The sequence below is a fragment of the Physella acuta genome, unplaced genomic scaffold (genome assembly GCF_028476545.2).
Source record: "Physella acuta isolate Inbredline_101_S28 unplaced genomic scaffold, ASM2847654v3 ptg000033l, whole genome shotgun sequence".
NCBI classification, from domain to species: Eukaryota; Metazoa; Mollusca; class Gastropoda; family Physidae; genus Physella; species Physella acuta.
Window position 1 is genome coordinate 392,825 of NW_026731553.1, and position 19,746 is coordinate 412,570.

The 19,746-nt window shown below is 39.3% G+C and overlaps 1 protein-coding gene across 1 annotated transcript in view; it reads right to left on the bottom strand.

The window, feature by feature from the left end:
• The window catches only part of LOC131942051 (gamma-aminobutyric acid type B receptor subunit 2), a 215,606-nt gene that overhangs the window by 166,775 nt on the left and 29,085 nt on the right, over positions 1-19,746 (bottom strand). The window lies entirely within an intron of this gene.

Sequence of the window (19,746 nt, forward strand, 5' to 3'; positions counted from 1 at the left end):
AAGTGACGTGACCTCACGCTAAATGACCAAAACATTGAATCCCACGTATCTCTCTGAGACTAGACGCCATACCTGGATTCGAACTTAAACCTTATAGATATCATTCTCAAGCTCTAAATCTCAACCAGTTAATTCCCTAATGGCATCATACTTTGGTAACAGCCCCCCCCCCCCTTTCAAATTCTGACACAATAACCATAAACCTTGACCTAATTAGAGAAGAAGGTCAACCCCTCTGTGTTCTACGATCAAATGGATGGTCCAGGAAAAGGGAGGTAACCTTTAAGCAGGGAGGTAACTCGAGCTGCAGATCATCATGCCAGGCATGTTGACACGTTTTATCGCCATCAAAAACATTCTCTCTTGGTGTTTCCTGTTTAGGCATTCAAGGACAAGACCAAATAAAAACAAAACACATCTCAAAACATTTTTTGAAAATTAAATAAAATTTAAGATGCGAAAAACTTGAAACAGAATATTTTAATTATCGATTTTCACTTCTTTTGAGTTAATTTCCCATTAATCCATTGGAATCCATCTAATTAAAATTACAATAGCAAAAAGTTTTAATTAATCTTGTGTCCGAAAACTCGTACAATTGTTTGAAATGAACAACTTAAAAGTTTCACTCACGCTCCACGGGAGATCACTCTCAGGTTTTAGACCTCTAGAGTACAGGGTCATTCCGTCCATTTGTCGGACGGCCGGCAAGACGTCCTGTCCGGACATAACCATGCGCCAAGGGCGGTTAACTCTAGCTAAATGTGGGGAGATAACTAGAGCTTAAAGTGGGGAGATAACCCTGGGTCATTGATAGGGGAGCAGGATGGTGTTAGATGAAGAAGAGCGGGGGGGGGGGGGGTATTATAGACAGGTGTTAATAATAAAAGGTAGTACACGGTGTACTATATAAGGTGCGAGCTGGTATATAACATAACATAAGGAGAGCTAGACACTAAATAGAATAGAGATGGAGCTAGTATGTAAGAAGAGCTAAAAGGTATATAACATTAAGAGATCAGTGGCCCTCTGTAAGAATATGTAAGGGGAGATAACATGCAAATTGAAAACTGGGAAAACTAAAGGGAGAGAACATGGACAAATGTAAACGGAGGGTAGGGGCGGGTGTAAATGTAAAGGGTAAATGGAGATAACAGGGAGGAACATCTAAGGGGGCTAACTGAGTGAAATGTAAGGGGGGCTAACTGGGTGAAATGTAAGGGGGGCTAACTGAGTGAAATGTAAGGGGGGCTAACTGGGTGAAATGTAAGGGGGGCTAACTGGGTGAAATGTAAGGGGGGCTAACTGGGTGAAATGTAAGGGGGGCTAACTGGGTGAAATGTAAGGGGGGCTAACTGGGTGAAATGTAAGGGGGGCTAACTGGGTGAAATGTAAGGGGGGCTAACTGGGTGAAATGTAAGGGGGGCTAACTGGGTGAAATGTAAGGGGGGCTAACTGGGTGAAATGTAAGGGGGGCTAACTGGGTGAAATCTAAGGGGGGCTAACTGGGTGAAATGTAAGGGCTACTAACTGTAAAGGGAGATAATCTTGGTTGACATAGATTCGATTAGCCAGCCGTCTGAATGCGTTTGTAGGTGAGCAGTTATATAACCTCTCTTAGACCACTTTAGTCTGAGGTAATGGTCATTTGATTAGACACATTGATAGAATGATGGTATGATCATTTGGTCAGATGGACAGAATGATGGTATGGTCATTTGGTCAGATGGACGGAATGATAGCATGGTCATTTGATCAGATGGACGGAATGATGGTATGGTCATTTGGTCAGATGGACGGAATGATAGTATGGTCATTTGATCAGATGGACGGAATGATGGTATGGTCATTTGGTCAGATGGACGGAATGATAGTATGGTCATTTGATCAGATGGACGGAATGATGGTATGGTCATTTGGTCAGATGGACGGAATCATGGTATGGTCATTTGGTCAGATGGACGGAATGATGGTATGGTCATTTGGTCAAATGGACGGAATGATGGTATGGTCATTTGGTCAGATGAACAGAATGATGGTATGGTCATTTGGTCAGATGGACGGAATGATGGTATGGTCATTTGGTCAAATGGACGGAATGATGGTATGGTCATTTGGTCAAATGGACGGAATGATGGTATGGTCATTTGGTCAGATGAACAGAATGATGGTATGGTCATTTGGTCAGATGGACAGAATGATGGTATTGTCATTTGGTCAGATGGACGGAATGATGGTATGGTCATTTGGTCAGACAGATGGACAGAATGATGGTATGGTCATTTGGTCAGATGGACGAAATGATGGTATGGTCATTTAGTCAGATGGACGGAATGATGGTATGGTCATTTGGTCAGATGGACGAAATGATGGTATGGTCATTTGGTCAGATGGACAGAATGATGGTATGGTCATTTGGTCAGATGGACAGAATGATGGTATGGTCATTTGGTCAGATGGACAGAATGATGGTATGGTCATTTGGTCAGATGGACGAAATGATGGTATGGTCATTTGGTCAGATGGACAGAATGATGGTATGGTCATTTGGTCAGATGGACAGAATGATGGTATGGTCATTTAGTCAGATGAACAGAATGATGGTATGGTCATTTGGTCAGATGGACAGAATGATGGTATTGTCATTTGGTCAGATGGACTGAATGATGGTATGGTCATTTGGTCAGATGAACAGAATGATGGTATGGTCATTTGGTCAAATGGACGGAATGATGGTATGGTCATTTAGTCAGATGGACAGAATGATGGTATTGTCATTTGGTCAGATGGACGGAATGATGGTATGGTCATTTGGTCAGATGGACAGAATGATGGTATGGTCATTTGGTCAGATGGACAGAATGATGGTATGGTCATTTGGTCAAATGGACGGAATGATGGTATTGTCATTTGGTCAGATGGACAGAATGATGGTATGGTCATTTAGTCAGATGGACAGAATGATGGTATGGTCATTTAGTCAGATGGACAGAATGATGGTATGGTCATTTGGTCAGATGGACAGAATGATGGTATGGTCATTTAGTCAGATGGACAGAATGATGGTATGGTCATTTGGTCAGATGGACAGAATGATGGTATGGTCATTTGGTCAGATGGACGGAATGCTGGTATTAAGAACCCACAAATGTTAGAATTAGTGTTCTCACTATTCAGTGCAGATGTTGTAACTACCTTGCAATTACAAATATACCTATATCCATTATGACTAACCAAAACTCTAAAATTCAAAAATGACCTCAGCTAAATCATCCATTTATTCGGTGAAAGCTGATATCATTTGTCTCACATAAAACAACTTTTAGATAACGGGTAATCCAATAGGTCTCCAGTGCCCTTCTATAGTTTTTTAACCCTGAAATTAAAAACCTGAACGAAGATTTAATCAGAAATAAAATATTGTAAAATACTTGATTTGATCTAGTACTAGATAAAAAAAAAACAATTTTCAAATGCATAAAAAATCGATGGATAAAATATAACAGCCCTACTTGAAGTTATAAAAAAAAAGTAACAAACCACTCCAGACATGAAAGATTTGGCATAAAAGCTCTTAAGGTTTAGGAGCTTAAATTACACGATTTTTTGGTCATATTTCTCTCCCTTGGTACTCCGGGGTGAGCTAATGTCAGGGTGTGTATAAGGGTGAGTAACGGTTCCTTTTGAGCGGGAATTCGCACTGTCAGACGAGAGCCTCGAGGCAGACGATGGACAATGGGGGTCGGACACAACATGCCAGTGATGGGTGTCGGGTTTGAGTGGAGCGTCACTAAATGTGCGTTCTACGTCACATTGGTGAACATTGAGTAGAGCAGTTCGCGGTTTTAGAGAATCCTAGCGTTTTGGCAGGACTCAGGAAATATTTATCTTCTCGTAGTTTCAACAACATAGACAGATAGGAAGATATGCCAAAGTCTTCATTTAGACTTAGATGTATGATAGTAGGTTTTAAATTATTATAGTTAGACATTGAATAGAAGCTATTGAATTAGTCATTTTTATACTCGCATAATATAATTTTCTCTTTTCAAATCATTACAAATGTGATGTAGTTTTTTTTAAACAATCAATTAATAAAAATTAAGTGATTATATATATATATATATATATATATATATATATATATATATATATATATATATATATATATATATATATATATATATATCTAATATATAAAGCTCAATTCTGTAACGCATATGTTTGTCGTTGGCATTTCTACGGATTTAAGTGTTAGATCAATTATCGTGCGCGTTTGTCTAAATTTATGAGTTAAAAAATTACTATTAAAAGTGTTGGGAAATCATTTTCATTTTTCAAATTATAGTAATAATTGTCGGCATGTTCATTAAACACAAGTTTTAAAAAAATATCATCTTTTACAAAAATTCTAATTATGTTTTTATTTAGTCCTATAGCGCTTACTTCCCTTTGATAAATTAGGCAAAACACAATTACTTCCCTTTAGGAAACCATTGCATTAGTTGAAAAGCATTTACTTTTTAATTACTTTGTTTTGGTGTTGGGAAAAAAATAATTACATAATTAGCGGGAATTGATCAAGTGCAAATGTTGTAGGTATTTTACGGATAAGCTTGGAGTATTATAATTGTTCATTAAATTGAAACAGGCGCGTTCGTTTAAGTGAGTGCAAAAACTATGAATAAGTTGGGGTACTATAGTCGTTTATTAAGCTAAAACAGGCGATTCTGCCCCGGGCGTTTATGTTCGCGTTAGTGTTTTCTTTGTGTTTAGGTGGGTTTGCGTTAGTGGTTGCGTTTTGATTTGGTTCGTTTTTGTTCTTTCTTTTTTCGTTTTTGTTTGTGTTTTTTTTTGTTTGGGTTTGTATTTGTGTTTTTGGTTGGTTTTGCGTTTGGATTTGGTTTGTTTTCGTTCTTTCTTTTTTCGTTTTTGTTTGTGTTTTTTTGTTTGGGTTTGTATTTGTGTTTTTGGTTGGTTTTGCGTTTGGATTTGGTTTGTTTTCGTTTGCTTTTTCGTTTTTTTTTTTTTTTTTTTTTTGTTGGTATTGGTGTTTGTGGTTGGGTTTGTTGTTAGGTTTTTGTTTTCGTTTGCTTTTTTGTTTGTTTTTTCTTTGTGTTTGTATTGGTGTTTGTGGTTGTGGTTGGGTTTGTTGTTAGGTTTTTGTTTTCGTTTGTATTTGTAATTGTGTTAGCGTTATGTTTGCGTTTTGTTGTTTTGGTTGGTTGTGGTTTGGGTGGGCAATGCCGGGTTTATGATGATTATTAAACACACAGGTAATGGTCGTTAACAGAAAGGTTTTTCACAGAAGCCAGAGCAGGGCCTGGCCGGGACGGCTAGTATATATATATATATATATATATATATATATATAAGATCTGAATTTTAAAAAAAAACCGCTGATCTAAATCTGTATTTAGTTCAGTTTCAAGTCTAGAATTTCCGGACAAATTTCGAAACGATGAACGGATCCAGGCGAGTAAACAGGGATGGACAGATTTCCAATAGCTAAGATACACGAAAATGTTTGTCACAGAGATGAACATATACCCTACCCCATGACGTGCCTCAGATATTTGTCACATATGAACATATTCCCCATGACGGGCCTCAGACAGATATTTGTCACATATGGACATATTCCCCATGACATGTTTAGACATATTTGTCACATATGGACATATTCCCCATGACGTGCCTCAGATATTTGTAACATATGAACATATTCCCCATGACGGGCCTCAGATATTTGTCACATATGGACATATTCCCCATGACGTGCCTCAGATATTTGTCACATATGGACATATTCCCCATGACGTGCCTCAGATATTTGTCACATATGAAAATATTCCCCATGACGTGCCTCAGACAGATATTTGTCACATATGGACATATTCCCCATGACGTGCCTCAGATATTTGTCACATATTAACATATTCCCCATGACGTGCCTCAGACAGATATTTGTCACATATGGACATATTCCCCATGACGTGCCTCAGATATTTGTCACATATGAACATATTCCCCATGACGGGCCTCAGACAGACGTGTGATGATCGGCTTGAATGTTTTATTCCCCACCACAAACCATTGCCAAACGCCCCCTCCCCCCCTCCTCCCCCACGGCTCCCGGGCCATTTGTCCTGATGTCCAATAAACGACATATTGAAATCCTTTAATCCAGCGTTAACGAGCAGACCACTCAGGGGACAGATACATCCATTTTCAAACAAGCAACAGCGAGAGAAACAGATTAATTGCGAGCCATGACCTTATGCGCATCCCTCCTGCGCATATTGCACAATTATTAACTGGGCGGCCTCCTACCATATCCTTTTATCGCCGGGATCCCCCGGGGGAGAGCACCATACAACTTCCAAATGGGTTGGTTCTTGCCCAAAATTGTGCAAGCAGAGAGTTATCTGCCCGGGGAGTTAACTCACACGACTAATTCATAAGATCGCCTCCCCTTGTTCGCCCCGCCCGCTGATGGCCGTTGACCTATTACCGTAATTTCTGGGACTAATTCACAGGAAGAGCCGGTGCTCTCGTTGTGATCCGATCCCTAATCCCCGAGATGACGGGCACAGCGGAGGCGGTAATGGTTTTAGTGTTGGCTTGACGGGTCGTCATAACGGTAGACACGTCTGCAGCTTTAGTCAAGGGAAAAGTCGTGTTCCTTCATTTTTCCCGCTGTGTTTCTTTCAGTGTTCCTTCCGTATTTTGTAAGTGTTCCCTTATTTACAGTAATTGTTCTTTTTAATTTCCCCCATGTGTTTTCCCATTATTCTGTCAGAGCTTCCGTATTCAGTGGTGTTCCCAAAATGTTCCCAGAATGTTCCCAAAATGTTCCCAAAATGTTCCCAAAATGTTCCTACAATGTTCCAGCTTGTGTTCTATAAGATGTTCCCCGGAGTCCCAGCAGTGTTCTGAGACCTTTTCACACCCGGCTAACAACGACAATCAACGTGTCGTGTTCATACTGCATCCATCCACCCAAACGTCAACTGTTAATGTCAATCATGTATTGCTTTATCAAAAATTTATTCACTTAAGTTTCATCAAACACGGGTTAGCTGTGTTGGTTTTAAAGAATGTAAAGCGGTGATGGGGGAGGGAGGGGGTCGATATTGGATAACATGGCTATATGGGTGAACAATGGAGTTTGGAGGGGGGGTGGGTTGATTTAGCAGCTGGTATGGTGTGTTTCTTATTATTGTCAAACGTAGTTTTATTTTACTAAAATGGCACATTAAAAAAGAATATTTTTAGTCGGGAAAAAAAACAGTGTTGACTTAAACACGCGTCCATTTAACTAGAAAAACAAAACTAAAAACTTATGGTTAAAATTCTTCCTAAAGTAAGAATTTTACTCAGCAAATAGTTGTACATACGTTAAGGTAAAAAATAAAATTACTAGTAACAATGTATAACTATGTTAAACATAAAGTACATTCCAAAGTATTTTGTTATAAAAAAAGTATAATGAGTTATAATTAGTTTTGGATCTTTGAATAGAAGCGGGCGGTGACGACTTTATTTCTCCCCCTTTTCACTGTGGACCGGTGTTGAGGCAAGACATGAGAGCATCTAACATTTTCATCAAGAGCCTGACCTATAATCGATAGCTTCCTACAGCCGCAGCCAGCTTGTCAAAAAGTGACTGCTCATAAAATGGCCGGCGTCGCTCCCAATAGAAGAGGAAATGTTAGGGTACAGCAGTGAATAACGACTGCTCTCGTGAAGTCACGTTTGTTCTCGCGGGATTTGATAAAATTTAAAAGCCATTTCAGTGGCAGGGATGGGGGTGGGGGGCAAATAGGGTGACGGTAAACTGGGAAGGCTACAGACGGAGGTATCACAAGGTGGGTGTGGGGAGGGGGGTACTCGCACAGGGTGACACCATTTAGAAGGTGACACTGTTTAGGGGTGACACCATTTAGAGAGTTACACCAAAAAGTAAAGAAAACGTGAGAAACGGATCACTTGAAGGCAACGTCGAAGGTTTGAAAGTAGGTTAATTAGGTTCTTAATTACTTTTTACAGCGTAACCTTGACTTAGACAACGCGATTAAAAGACTAGCAATTACAAGTGAGTTAAGTCAATATTTAGACAATGCCAAGACACATGTCTTGTTATTGCCAGACCAAGTTGTCCTCTGGCCCATTTGTATTTGACCATTGTTTTGTCATTAGACCTTTGATAAAATCAGACAAAATTTGACCTTAGACTAATGTTAACTTCAGACCACTGTTAACATCACATAAATGTTGACCAAAGACCAATGTTATCATCAGCCCGATGTTAACATCATACAAATATAGACCATAGGCTATTGATGACATCAGACCAATGTTAACATCATACAAATATAGACCATAGGCCATTTATGACATCAGACCACTGTTAACACCATATAGGCCTAAATGTTGACCATAGACCAATGTTAACATCATATAAATGTTGACCATAGACAAATGTTATCAAGAGACCAACACGTCTTATGGTGAGTGAAACTAAACTCAGAGCTAGACCCACGGTGTTCACGTGACCGTCTCCGAATCTCGTGAACAGTTTGATTCAAATTCACTCAGTTGTTTTTTTTAAGTGAGGTTTTTTTGGGGTGTGCTGCTTCAGTGGTGTGAGTTTTTTCTGTGAGGTGTGCTGTTTATGTGATGTGAGTTATTTGTGTGGAGTGTGTTGTTTGTGTGATGTGTTATTTGTGTGGAGTGTGTTGTTTGTGTGATGTGTTATTTGTTTGAGGTGTGCTGTTTGTGTGATGTAGTTATTTGTGTGGGGTGTGCTGTTTGTGTGATGTAGTTATTTGTGTGGGGTGTGCTGTTTGTGTGATGTAGTTATTTGTGTGGGGTGTGCTGTTTGTGTGATGTAGTTATTTGTGTGGGGTGTGCTGTTTGTGTGATGTAGTTATTTCTGTGGGGTGTGTTGTTTGTGTGCTGTGGGTTATTTGTGTGGGGTATATTGTATGTGTGATGTAGTTATTTGTGTGGGGTGTGCTGTTTGTGTGATGTGTTTGTGTGGGGTGTGCTGTTTGTGAGGTGTGCTGTTTGTGTGGGGTGTGCTGTTTGTGAGGTGTGCTGTTTGTGTGGGGTGTGCTGTTTGTGTGTTGTGAGTTATGATGTCTAGAAGAGCCGTCTGAGTAATCTTTGCTGTCCTGTTTTGTTTTTAAACCGACGTGTTTACAATCACGTCGATTCACCAATTTGTCACGCACGCATCAAGAAATCTCAACCCTATCCTATAGATCCTCACAAACAACACGAATATGGTCAGAAACGTTTATTTTTCGGATAGGAACTTAAACTTTCTGGATGCCAGTCTCGAACAATATCCACCCAACCACTCCACTGGATAATATATGAACCTTTACCACCTTATCCTCTGATACTAAGGTAAGTCTTTTTTCTCTCAGCCATGTAATTTACAGCGTCAGTTCGCCTTACCTTGTGTGCTTTGGTATTACAGTTTTCATCATCGGTTTGTGAGGAATGATACCGATTTGCAATAGTAATGCGTCTTTCTGACATGTATTTTCATTCATTTAAGATGCTTTACTTATACACAATACAAAAGGTATAATTTCAGTTTATTTTTAACCCTGAAAATGTATATGTTCTGTGAAGAGAAGAAAAAAAAGATAAAGATACAGATTTACAACAGTTTTTTTTTCTTTTCTTAATATTTGATTTTAAAGCAACAGTTCATTTTAACTGCTTTAATGGTCCTTACCAATTAATCGGCCTTAAATGCGTTGACCTTTTTGTAAGTTTTAGCAACTATTTCTCGTGTGGGTTTTAGCTGGGTAAATATTGCCAAGGTAAAAGAATACCCCAAGTAATATTGACAGCAAAAACGACAGGTTTGCTAGTAAACCACTAGGCTGAGTATATTTAGAATTAGATTGATGTCACTAGCCAAGTACCGCTACAAGAAAATCAAGAGAACACAAGTGAAATTACTGCCAGACTTCCCCTTGTTGGTTACGTCCCTTACTAGAGCGACGTCAATTATTGAAGTTAACATGGGAGGCTATAGATTTAACGAATGGTCCTGGGGATTGGGGCATCATGCGATGGCCAGTCGGGCTGTGGGACTATGTGACCCCAGGGGATAGTCGGACTTGTAGGCCATCATGCAATGGTCAGTCTCCCTGTGGGGGTCTATAGATTTACTGTGACCCCAGGGGATAGTCGGACTTGTAGGCTATCATGCAATGCTCAGTCGTGCTGCCAATAAAAGCTAATATCTTAAGAGATTTCTGGTTAATTTAAGCAAACATGACCAGTTTGATAACGTTTTTAAGAGTAGTTTTTTTATTGTAGATTCATGGATAGTTTTTGTGAATAGTTTGTGTGGGTAGTTGCAATTCATCAGACTTTGATGTAATTATGACAGTGTTTCTGTATCGAGTTTCTGGTCCATTTTTAAAAATATCAAATGTCTGACCAAAGTGTCTTTTTAAAACATTGAATTTGTGGCCATAATGGCCATACTGTACCAACAAAATCCTGGGCAATGTGGCCATACTGTACCAACTAGATCCTGGCCAACTTGGCCATACTGTACCAACAAAATCCTGGCCAATGCTGCCATACTGTACCAACAAAATCCTGGCCAATGTGGCCATACTGTACCAACTAGATCCTGCCCACACACTAAAATAAAAAAGCTGTGCCCATGTAGCAGAAGAAATTGTCTGACTACTGCGACCACTCTAGTAGATTACTTTTCCAGTGACTGGGATACAATTGTTATTTCCCTTGTTTGTGGTGGTAAAAAATACAATTGTCTACAAACATTTTTTATACCATGTCAACACAAGTTGTTTTTAAATTCCCATTGTGTGCTCACCTTTTTTTTTATAAACAAACACATGCACGTGTCATCAATAGGATTAAACTGATGAATTTTTTAGTAGCAGCAACCCTGGGGTGGGGAGGTGGGGAGGTGGGGAGGTGTTGGGTTTCTTGTTCAGACTAATGTTGAACAATTCTACATCAGCGATGTGTGGCTACCTTGATGATTAATGCTTCATCAGCGTTGTGTGGCTACCTTGATGATTAATGCTACATCAGCGATGTGTGGCTACCTTGATGATTATTGCTTCATCAGCGTTGTGTGGCTACCTTGATGATTAATGCTACATCAGCGATGTGTGGCTATCTTGATGATTATTGCTTCAATGTGTGGCTACCTTGATGATTAATGCTTCATTGTGTGGCTACCTTGATGATTAATGCTTTATCAGCGTTGTGTGGCTACCTTGATGATTAATGCTACATCAGCGATGTGTGGCTACCTTGATGATTAATGCTACATCAGCGAGGTGTGGCTACCTTGATGATTAATGCTGCATTGTGTGGCTACCTTGATGATTAATGCTTCATTGTGTGGCTACCTTGATGATTAATGCTTTATTGTGTGGCTACCTTGATGATTAATGCTTCATTGTGTGGCTAACTTGATGATTAAGGCTTCATTGTGTGGCTACCTTGATGATTAAGGCTTTATCAGCGTTGTTTGGCTACCTTGATGATTAATGCTTCATTGTGTGGTTACCTTGATGATTAATGCTTCATTGTGTGGCTACCTTGATGATTAATGCTTTATCAGCGTTGTGTGTTTGTACTTAAATGCTGTATTACAGCTGTACTTAAATGCTGTATTACAGTTGTACTATAACAGCTGTACTTATTTGCTGTATTACAGTTGTACTTAAATGCTGTATTACAGTTGTACTTAAATGCTGTATTACAGCTGTACTTAAATGCTGTATTACAGCTTTACTATTGTGATTACAAAATTGTATGTGTGTATGTTAAATAAGTTGGGTTGTTTTTGGCAAAATATTTGGTTCCCTGAACCATATCTAGGTGATGCAGCATTATTTTCTTAAATCTATTCAGACATTCTATCAAATACTTTTTTTTCTTAAATTTATCTAGACTATATTAATATATCAAATACATTTTTTCTTAAATCTATCTAGACTATCACATACATTATTTTAAAAATACAAGAATGTCATAAAGATGTATATCAGGGATTAGGATTAGGATTATGTTGTGACGGGGTAGGGAGTCCATTATTGTCACATTATCTGAAACTGGTACAAAACATACACCCTACATATGATAGCCTGGAGTTTGTACTGATTCGCTGCCATATTTGTGACGTGTTTCTGTGGGTGGGGGGAGGGTGGGGGTGGGGACGGCGACACTACAACTTGTTACACGCGATGCATCTCTAAGTCTGCGCTAATTACTCAAAGAACTTTAAAGAGATGCGAGACGCACCCCCGGGGAGCGGACTCTCAGCGAATCGCCATGGAGCATTCAACGTCTCGCCAAATCTCCCGGGTCCCGTGAGCACAGCGAGACCACCAGGAGAAAGTGCATATCGGTTACGGCCCTTGATGTCTGGATTGGATTTCCTGTTGCTGGCACCAGAGAAACGCCCATATTTGGAGTCCAAATTTGGCTTGGGATAATGACAAGTTTTTTTTTAATGATAATAACTAGTTTTTAGCTTCTTATGCAGAGATTAATTTAAACTCGTTTTTAAACTTTGTACTTTAGGTATTTGTTTAAATCCTTCTCGAAAAAAAATCTCTAATAAAATTCAAACTGTTTCGATTTATGGCAGGGGTATAAGTTTTTGTTTCCGATTTTCCCTGTATTTTTAACATTACAAATTTAAGGTAGTTCTGAAAGGAAAGGGCGTAAGGAGGGTAATAAATCTTTTAACACGGCGATGTATTATTCTATAGAAGTGTTTATCACAGAAATAGTCAACTACACACCGTGCTAACAGAGTAAAGAACACGACACACCGTGCTAACAGAGTAAAGAACACGACACACCGTGTTAACAAAGAGTCAAGAACACGACACACCGTGTTAACAAAGAGTCAAGAACACGACACACCGTGTTAACAAAGAGTCAAGAACACGACACACCGTGCTAACAAAGAGTCAAGAACACGACACACCGTGTTAACAAAGAGTCAAGAACACGACACACCGTGTTAACAAAGAGTCAAGAACACGACACACCGTGTTAACAAAGAGTCAAGAACACGACACACCGGGCTAACAAAGAGTCAAGAACACGACACATCGGGCTAACAAAGAGTCAAGAACACGACACATCGGGCTAACAAAGAGTCAAGAACACGACACACCGTGCTAACAAAGAGTCAAGAACACGACACACCGGGCTAACAAAGAGTCAAGAACACGACACATCGGGCTAACAAAGAGTCAAGAACACGACACATCGGGCTAACAAAGAGTCAAGAACACGACACATCGGGCTAACAAAGAGTCAAGAACACGACACATCGGGCTAACAAAGAGTCAAGAACACGACACATCGGGCTAACAAAGAGTCAAGAACACGACACATCGGGCTAACAAAGAGCCAAGAACACGACACATCGGCTGCATGAAAAAATAACGACATAATAACGACAATAAGTCCAATAACAGAACCGATGGTCGCAATGTCTAAAATAGGAAAGGTCTAAAATAGGAAAGGTCTAAAATAGGAAAGGTCTAAAACAGGAAAGGCTTAAAACAGGAAAGGCCTAAAACAGGAAAGGCTTAAAACAGGAAAGGTCTAAAACAGGAAAGGTCTAAAATAGGAAAGGTCTAAAATAGAAAAGATCTAAAATAGAAAAGGTCTAAAATAGGAAAGGTCTAAAACAGGAAAGATCTAAAACAGGAAAGGTCTTAAACAGGAAAGGTCTTAAACAGGAAAGGTCTAAAATAGGAAAGGTCTAAAATAGGAAAGGTCTAAAATAGGAAAGGTCTAGAATAGGAAAGGTCTAGAATAGGAAAGGTCTAGAATAGGAAAGGTCTAAAATAAGAAAGGTCTAAAACAGGAAAGGTCTAAAAATCGGAAAGGTCTAAAATAGGAAAGGTCTAAAAATCGGAAAGGTCTAAAAATAGTAAAGGTCTGCTACATTACTAGAGGGGCACACCAGCCAAAAGGCAATACATGGTGTCCAGCAAACGGCCCAATACTCAGGAAATCTATAAGAGGTTAATTCAACCACCGGAGTGACCACTACAGTACACTTCTCGAATAGTACATCAACAAGAAAGTCACGTAACGTCCTCTGCACGAAACGTCCACAGCGCTGGATGTCCGTTCCTAGAGACATTCCCTACAACAACATACACACGGGAGGTCGTGTCTTGATTAATTAGTGCAGGGGAGGACGTGTCTTGATTAATTAGTGCACTCACACTCGGCTACTAGTATCAATTATTTAATCTTTAGCCAGAAACTTTCATTTCAGATGTGTGAGCAATATCATAGCACATAGGCTAGTACATCGAGATATGTGGTCAGTATCATAGCACATGAGCTAGTACATCAAGATATGTGGTCAGTATCATAGCACACGGTCAACTGCAGCTTACGTTAGATATGTGGTCAGTATCATAGCACATAGCCTAGTACAGCTTACATTAGATATGTGGTTAGTATCATAGGACATAGCCTAGTATACACAGCGTAGGTGTGTCGAGTACCACTACACATTACACACAAACACACTAGGCGTGTTACGTGTACCACTACTACACACCAGTGGCGTATCTAGGGTTAGCATCAGCCCGGTGTACAACCGCTGCCTGTGTTCACACATCGTTGTAACGAAACATATCGGATTTGTTTGATACATTATTGCTGCAAACTCGACAAATCAGTAACAATCACTTCAACCACAACAACCACACCAACCTCACCAACCACAACCAACCACAATCAACCACACCAGCCACACTTACTGCAAACTGGACAAATCCGTAACAACCACACCAACCACACCAGCCACAACCAACCACATCTACCACATCTACCACACCAACAACCACACTAGCCACAACCACATCAAAAACACCAACCACAACACCAACCACACCAACCACAACCAACTACACCAGCCACACCTACAACAACCATACTAACCACATCAACCACACCAAATGCACCGCCCTAGCCACACCGCCGCTACACATGACCACACGCACCCAGTAAAGATGAACACAACACCACTACACACATACACCACACACATACACCACACACATACTCTACACACATACACCACACACATACACCACACACATACTCTACACACATACACTACACACATACTCTACACACATACACTACACACATACACTACACACATACACTACACACATACACTACACACATACACTACACACATACTCTACACACATACACTACACACATACACTACACACATACACCACACACATACACTACACACATACACTACACACATACACTACACACATACACTACACACATACACTACACACATACACATCCCATCTCTCTTATTGTGTCAGCATCATCGAAATTCTCTCAAGACAGAACTGCATCTCCAACAATCCAACAAAGGATTTAAAATGACGACAGTCTTTTGGGAATTAAAAAAATGGCAGCTTCATTTAAATTATCGCGAGCTGTTAGGTTTAAAAAAAACATTTTTTTAGATGTCTGTGTTATGAAATTCAATAGACTAGACGCGCAACTCTGTTTGTGAAATCAATAATTCAGAGTAGCGTACCCTGATTTTCAAATATTAAATTAACTTGCCCTTAAGTAAAGAAAAAACACGCAGTGTGAACGAAGGATACACTTTGTTACTTTAATGCAAGACTAGCTTGTTCCGAAACAAAAGAGGTACTCAGCGTGTTCAAGCCACCTATTCACACGACTTTTTTTCCCAAGCAGTTTCTATTGACACATTTATTGTAAATTTATTCAGAATTTGAAATCCGTGTTTACCTGACGTCATACGTGCACTGAACCCCCCCTTCCCCCGCCCCGCAGGCTGCAATTGTCAACAAGAGCCGGCGTAACTTCCGGCGTTTTCAATCTCCGGTCACCGTTCCGGTTCACACGGGGTCAGAGTACGTCAGTAGTATATTAGGTCACTTTTGGGTCGTATTTGGGTGGCGCAAAGGTTATATAGGAAAATACTCGCAGGGTGAAGGAGCCGGAGGTACAATGACATATAGTAAAATACTCCCTAGGGTGGCGCAAAGACATATAGTAAAATACTCGCAGGGTGAAGGGTGAGGCGCAGGGTGAACAGGGTGGCGCAGGGTGGCGCAGGCCGGAGGTACAACGAGATATAGTAAAATACTCGCAGGGTGAAGGGTGAGGCGCAGGGTGAAGAGGATGGCGCAAGGTGGCGCAGGCCGGAGGTACAACGAGATATAGCAAAATACTCGCAGGGTGAAGGGTGAGGCGCAGGGTGAACAGGGTGGCGCAGGCCGGAGGTACAACGAGATATAGTAAAATACTCGCAGGGTGAAGGGTGAGGCGCAGGGTGAACAGGGTGGCGCAGGGTGGCGCAGTCCGCAGGGACAATGACATATAGTAAAATACTCGCAGGGTGAAGAGGGTGGCGCAGGGTGGCGCAGCCTGGAGGGACAACGAGATATAGTAAAATACTCGCAGGGTGAAGGGTGAGGCGCAGGGTGAAGAGGGTGGCGCAGGGGAAGTAGGTCAGGGTGGGTCACCTTTGGTGACCTTGTGACGTAATTAGTGACATTATGACGTAATCATTGACCTAGTTACGTAATTTTAATGCGTTTTTAATGAGTTTTTTAAATTTTAATTAATTTTTGACCTAGTTACGTAATTTTAATGCGTTTTTAAGGAGTTTTTAAATTTTTAATTAATTTTTATTATCGAGTTACGTAATTTAATTACTTTGATTGTATTTTTTATTTTGTTTAATTTGTTTGTTTACTTGTTGTTTAATTTAATTACTTTGTTTATATTGTGTAATTTTTTTATTAACGAGTTACGTAATTTGATTATTTGTTTACTTTTTAATTATTTTTTATTTTGTTTATTTTTAATTTTATTTTATTTTATAATTAGTTAAATTATTATTAACTAGTTACGTAATTTGATTTTAATTTTTTTTTTTTTTTAAATTTTTAAAATTTTTTTAAATTATTATTTTTAAATTTTATTTTTAATTGTTGTTTACTTGTTGTTTAATTTAATTACTTTGTATAATTTATTTGTTTGAAATTCATTTTAATTAGTTTGCTGTTAATTATTGGCGACAGATGTTACCAAGCGGGTGGTGGTGGTGGTGGTGGTGGTGGTGGTGGTAAATTTGCTTAAGATTATAAACTTCAAGTTTTAAAAATCAACAACGTTATGGACCATTCAGCAACACAACGAACGGTTACCGAAAATAGAACATCCATTTAACCACATCTGTTACTTATCGATCCGTGATCCTTTGTTGACACGCGCTGCGCTTTTAATGGGAATGTATTGATCGCACCCACGGAGCCATCGGGACAACGGGCGCGTTAATATTGATTCCACACACAGCCATCAAATGATGGTCCGCCTAATTAATTTGGTCATGCATCGTGGGTTTATGTCGACTACAAACAGCCATTAGAGACACCTGTTACTCGCTAATGGCACCCGACACGTATCGATCCACATGCGATCCTTTGTTCTTGTCAACCACCGTACAAGGGCCAAGTTAATATTGATCGCACCTACTGACCATCAGTATGAGGGTCCATCTATGTGTAATTTTTTATTAACGAGTTACGTAATTTGATTTTAATTTTTTAAATTTTTAAATTTTTTAATTTAATTTTATAATTAGTTTAATTATTATTAACGAGTTACGTAATTTGATTTTAATTTTTTAACTTTTTAAATTTTTTAAATTATTATTTTTAAATTTTATTTTTAATTGTTGTTTACTTGTTGTTTAATTTAATTACTTTGTATAATTTATTTGTTTGAAATTCATTTTAATTAGTTTGCTTTTAATTTCTTTGTTGTACGCCGTTTGAAATAAAAGACTAACACTAGCGTGTACTAGAAAGTGTCATTGTGTATAACATCCATTTAACCACAGCTGTTACTTATTAGCGACAGCTTGTACTTATCGATCCGCCTGTAATCCTCCCAGGCGCTCCCCGTGGTTGCTTAATAGCGGGCTCACTGAAGCGATCACAACAGGTAATTAATCGAAGCCATTAAGTCCCTCTCCGCGTTAAGTGTGGCGACAGCTGGTGCTGTAATTAGTCACGGCTCTCGGCTTTTTTCATTAGACTACAGCTGTACATGAACTATGTTCACATATCGTACGCCCGGTCATTCTTTGATCAAATTAAAAAATTTTGTTTCCACATGTCCTGCGAACCGTCCCTTGCTATGTATGAAAGATTAATGGTTGTAACTATTCGCTTATAGCGAGGGTCAGCGAAAACAAAAATATATTTAAGGGTCGGAATTTTCTTTCAACCACCGTTAAGTCAGGTTTTGAGACGAAACGAAGTCTCGGTAGGTTCGTGTTTTTTAATGGGCGACAGGGCGACTTGGTGCGTTGGTACGTAGGTACGCGTGGGTAGACATGTTTTTTACAAGTCTGGAAAAGTAATTAAGTTTTTTATGACCGTTCCGATTTTCTTTTGATCTGACCACCATTTGACCACACTGAGCCAGATAAATTTAACAATTGTCGCAGCGGGGTTTATTTTAAGTGCACCCCAGTGCACGCTTGTTTACATTTTAAAAGACGTGTCGCGTGTCTTCCCCTTACGGCTTCCCTAATAGAGAAACGAGAGGAAAGACAACTGTTCTAAAATTAGAACAGCCTTGTCTACAGACACGAGTATCGTCCCTTGTGAAAAAATTCGCGTCAGAATCCTTAACTAAACAGTCAATTTCTTTAAAAAGTTAAAAAATAATTTAGGAAGACAAGGGTTAACAAAATATATATCTTAGTCTTGCAGCAGATTACCTTCCCATGTTCGCTTTAGTATTACAGTTTTCATCAATCTTCTTTTTGACTTGAACTTCTTTAATTTTTAAGAAAGTTTACTTATACATAATACATTACGTCTAATGACAATTTTTTATTTTTACCACTCAATGTATTTTCTTTTTCTATATCTTACATTGTCATCTTAATTTTTGATCACCTTAGGTGGTGGTAAGGTGGTAAGGTGGTGGTAAGGTGGTGGTAAGGTGGTGGTAAATTTGCTTAAGATTATAAACTTCAAGTTTTAAAAATCAACAACGTTATAGTACGTCGTGTCAAATGACACACCGTTAAAATGTCTACATTTAAATTTCACCAAAATAATGATGTATAAACTAAATATGATATGACGTTAGCATACATATCATTCAATCTAATCACTCTAAAGTACAAATCAATAATTTTTATTGATTAAGGGGATGGGTGAGTTATTTTTATTCGAGTGCCCAGGGAAGGTTTTGGAGTTGGTTGGGACAGATTTTATACACAAGTCGGTGACGTTTTCACCGAGGCAGGGTTCGAAGCTAGACCATGAATGTTTTGGAATTGGTAGGGGTCGAGTCTATAGTAGGGTCGGGGGAGTTTTGTTAACACAGAGGGATGTTTCGAAGTTGGTACATCCATGTTTTAGAATTGATAGGTAGAGAGTCCATCCTAGGGTCGGTGAAGTTTTCACCGAGGCAGGTTACAAAGTTGGAACATCCATGTTTAGGAATTGTTGGCAGTCGAGTTCATACTAGGGTCGGGGAGTTTTGCTAACACCGAGGCAGGTTGCAAAGTTGGTACATGCATGTTTAGGAATTGTTGGTAGCCGAGTTCATACTAGTGTCGGTGAAGATTGGTTTTGATCTCGGAACATG